This window comes from Mustela nivalis, assembly GCF_964662115.1.
Source record: "Mustela nivalis genome assembly, chromosome: 2".
In the NCBI taxonomy this organism is placed as follows: Eukaryota; Metazoa; Chordata; class Mammalia; order Carnivora; family Mustelidae; genus Mustela; species Mustela nivalis.
Window position 1 is genome coordinate 30557689 of NC_139021.1, and position 4644 is coordinate 30562332.

At 38.3% G+C, this 4644-nt stretch overlaps 1 pseudogene across 1 annotated transcript; it reads right to left on the minus strand.

The window, feature by feature from the left end:
• Window positions 1-354: 354 nt before the first annotated feature.
• LOC309859276 (aldehyde dehydrogenase, mitochondrial pseudogene) lies at window positions 355-1425 on the minus strand (annotated as a pseudogene). The gene has a single exon. The product of its transcript is annotated as an aldehyde dehydrogenase, mitochondrial pseudogene (transcript).
• Window positions 1426-4644: the final 3219 nt, after the last annotated feature.

Here is a 4644-nt window from a genome sequence, read left to right on the forward strand (position 1 = left end):
GTGGTGATCAGTCCCCAAACACATCATAGCAGTTGACACACACTGTGCCAGCATGGAAGGTCTGGCACAGATAATTGGCCTTGTCCAAGTCCTTGGTGAAGACAGCTGCAGCCACACATGGAATTGTTGGCTTTCCCAGTGACTTCCTCTATGGTCTTGAACCTCAGGATCTGCACTGTTGGCCCAAAGAGCTCCTCCTTGGCAGTAGTCGTGCTGTCTTATATATCTCCAAATGGTGATGGTAGGCTAGGCAAAGTAGTCACAATCAGAAGTCACCCCTCCATCAAACAGCAGCTCTGTTCCTCCTCCTTCCCAGATCTGTATAACCAAGGACATTCTTAAGCTGAGTTTCATCTACCTGAGATCCCTAGTTGTCAAAGGGTTCCCAACTATACAAGACCTGACTAGGGTCATATTCTGCTTCATAAATTCAGTGTAAATATCTTCTTGTACAAACATCTGGAAACCTGTACAGTAGCACTGACACTGGTTGAGGAAAGGACAAAGGGGGTCTGCTCCATGGCCCAGTTCACGTCTGCATCTGACATGATGATACTGGTGCCCAGCCCCTGCCCCGCCTCCAGGGTCACTCTCTTGAGGTTACTATTTCCTGCAGTAACAGGGACTAGGTGGTCAATCTCAGTGGAGCCTGTGAAGGCCGCTTTGTCCACATCCTCATGGGAGATGATGGTAGCCCCATCTGTGGGGCCAAAATCTAGGAATAATACTGACCATGCCAGGAGGAAAGCCAGCCTCCTTAATAAGGTTGGTCACATAGAGGGTGGTGAGTGGAGTCTGCTCAGCTTCCTTCATCACAACCTTTCCCATTGCCAGGCTGGGCCCAGTTTCCAGGCTTGCATCAGGAACTGGAAGTTCCACACAATGATCTGCCTGCACACTCTGATAGATTCATGGTGGATGTAGCTGAAAAAGTTCCCATCCACGGAAATGGTTTTTCTCATGGTAGTTATCAGCACAACCAGGATAATAATGGAGGATTTTTGAGGACCATGTCCAGATCCACCAGGTAGATGACATAGAGCTTGCTGTTATCCAGGGTCTCCAAGGCTGCCAGGTAGGTCCAGTCTTGCTCAATCAGATCATCCAAGCTATTCACCAGGTAGGCCCTCTCAGATATGTCCATGTGGTGCCAGGGTGAACCCAGCTGAAAGGCAGCCAGGGATGCCTCTACTATCCTGTCCACATTTTTCCTGTCTCCTTCAACTACTTGACAGATGACTTCTCCCATGGATGGATTGATGGTGAGGAATATTCTTGCTAACAGCATTTTGCCACTCATTGTTTATGAAGATCTGGTTGTAGAAGACTTTAAGGTTGCTGGTTGGGTGGCAGCAGCAGACACAAGGTGATGGCCCAGGCTGGGCCTGAGGCTGGCAGTATACAATATGTGGTAGGAGCAGGCATGCAGGACCTCCAAGAACCATTTATAATATTCAGTTTTTTGCTATTTACTTTGTACTAACACTTCTGTCACAGTTCATGTTCCCATATATGGGCTCTTTATTCTCTTCTATATATCTTTTTCTATAGCTATGAAATTTTCATTGACATGAAACAAAAACTTTTTAGTATCATTTTTCCTCAATTTCTAATTATGGTGCTTGTCATTAGAGAACATAATTGGTATCATATTGAGTCTATAATAGAGTAATTATTAAAATGAGTCTTTTTCTATCTGTTTTGGAGTAGCTGCTAAGTAGTTTGCAACACTCAGCCCAAGAACTACATTCAGAGAAAATATGTGTGGGAGGTGAGGAGAGAGAACTTTTTTCCCCTCCTCCACAGGTAAAAGAAAGAGATATCTTTTATACTTATTAAGGAGCTTTAAGAAACAAATAAAGAGATTAATTCCAGTCTCCTGGAGCTTGAATAGTGATTCTATTAGTAGAAAGAGGGGAACATTTATCAATAGAGGCAGTAGTTCAGTGTAGAGTGAATAAATAACTAACCAAAGAGGCACAGCATGCATCAGGGAGCAATAGCCAAGTGTTTTCAGCTGGGGAATCTTTGAGGAACCCTTTGGGACTACCCTCAAGAGAAACATTCAACTTTGAACATCCACTGGGCATCAGCATAGATGTGCATAATAGCTGGCAAATAAAAGTTTTCTCTCTCCTCTTCCTCTCCCACTTTTGTCTACCATCAAATTCAAGGTCAGAGGATATAGAGAAAGAAATATGAGAATGGATGGAGGAAACAAACAAGGAAATAGTACAACTAAGCATGCCTCTTTCCCCTATGTTAAGCTTTCAGTGAGAAAGAGGAAAATATTTCACTTAAATGAAATTGAGAATTTTTATTATTCCCTGTAATATACATTCTTTTTAGTACATATGAAACATTTACAAAAATACAAAAAAAAAAAACCACCACAATATATTTTAAAGAATCAGTATGATAAAAAAAATCTCTCCTCTGATGATTACAAATTATAAATTGATATGAAAATTAATGCCTTAGAATCTTGTGTTTTGGGAACACAAGACATATTTTCAAGCATTTGTGTTAAAGATTATGATTCCTAGAAGGGCATGATATTAGTAGTACTTCCTTCAAAAATATACAACCTGAATCTAATCATAAATAAACATTAGACCAAATAAAACTGAGAAACAGTCTACAAAATAACTGACCCAAATTCTTCAAAATGCCAATATCGTGAATAATAAAGAAATTGCTAAAGAATTATTCCATATTGAAGAAGGCTAAAGAAACATAAAAGCTAAATATAATGAGTGATTCTGGCTTAGACTGTGGACTAGGAGGGGAAAAAGCTATGAAGGTCATGACTGAGGCAAAAAAGCAAAAACAAAAGAGCATTATAAACAACTTTATATTAATTATCTTCTAATTTCTTTAAAAGTATAAAGTGTCAAAAGTTAATTGAAAGTGAATAGAAATATCAAATAAGAAACATTAAATAAACATAGTACAGTCAACATCTGTCCCCCACCTTGCCCCCCAGTAGTCCTAGGCTTTACAGATGAGTTCTACCAATCTTTCAGACACAGGTAACAGTGACAGAAGCTGCCCAAGGAAATAACAAATGCTGTGTGGACTAATGGGCAGAGATACTATTCAATTAATTCTTACTTACACAGTTGTATTAGTTGCTTACATTCTGATTGGCTGTGTTCCATAATGATTAAACAGTGAATATTGTCATTTTTAATGATAGCTTGATTATTTCTCAGGAAAAGGTAATGAGAATTCCAAAATGAGAAGACAAAACAACAAATACAATTTCACTTGTGCATTTTGATGCAAAAATACCAAATAAAATTTAGCTTTAAAAAATTCAACAGTCTTTTACTTTTTTAAATCATGCATTGTAATCACTTAATATTATCCATGGAGAATTCTGTATAAAAAAATCATTCAATGAATGAGTGATGTCAATGGAGCTTGTGAACCAAAGGTCACTTAAAATCTTCTGCATAAAAGCAACAAGAACACTAGCAAAAATTGTCCAATTAACTTTTTCAGAACCTAAAAGGTAACTAAAGGCTAAAACAATGTGGGGAGCATTTATTCAAGAACAATTGAATTGGGGCACCTGGGTGGTTCAGTGGGTTAAGTGTCTGCCTTCTGCTCAGGTCATGACCCCACAGTCCTGAGATTGAGTCCTGCATTGGGCTCCCTACTCAGTGGGGAGATTTCTTCTCCCTCTCTTTCTATCTGCTATTCTGCCTGCTTGTGTTTTTTCTCTCTGTCAAATAAATAAATAAACCTCAAAAAAAAAAAAAAAGTTGAATCTCAGTAACGACATTACCTTTCTGGCATATGAACTTGGCCTGCTTTCATACCTCACTCGCCAGCTCCATGGTAACTTTAAAAACCAATTCCACAGTCACAAGGAAACCAAGAGCATCAGTCACTGGAGAGAGGAAAGTGTTGGAGTTTCTCCAAAGCTCAGATAAGTGTCATTATTTGACTTGTCTGGCAGTTCACGTGAAATCATCACTAAAATGGCTTGTCTTTATTTGAACTGACTTAAATTTGCCTAATGCAAAGTTTGTTTTTTTTGTTTGTTTGTTTCCCATTAAGTGACTTGCCAAAGACATTAAGCAGCAATCGTTTAATCTCTTAGCTTCCTGAGACACCAATAAAGTCTGGGGCAAACAACAAACTGGTCAAACAACTTAAAAGGGAAGGAAAAAAAAGGGTGGATGGAATTATGGAATAAAAAGTATAATATCTGCAATGAAAAATTTATCAGAGAGACTCAAAAGCAAATTTGAGCTGGAGGAAGAAAGAATCTATGAACTCGAAGGTAGTTCAAGGAACAGATCTGAGGAACAGAAAAATGAATAGTGAATACAGGCTCAGAGACCTAGGGCATACCATCAAATATTCCAACATATACATAACAGAAGGAAAGAGAAAGGGAAAATAATATTTGAAAAAATAATGGCTGAATACTCCCTGATTTTTTGAGAAATATTAATTTACACATCCCAAAAAAGTCAACAAACTTCTAGTAGGATAAGCTCAAAGACATTTCCACTTATACACATCAAAATCAGGGCTGTTGAAAAAAGAGATAAAGGATTCTTAAAATAGAACAGCTATTGAAAAAAGTAACATTTTTACTTTATGTTTTTACTAAACGTCTTAAAACAT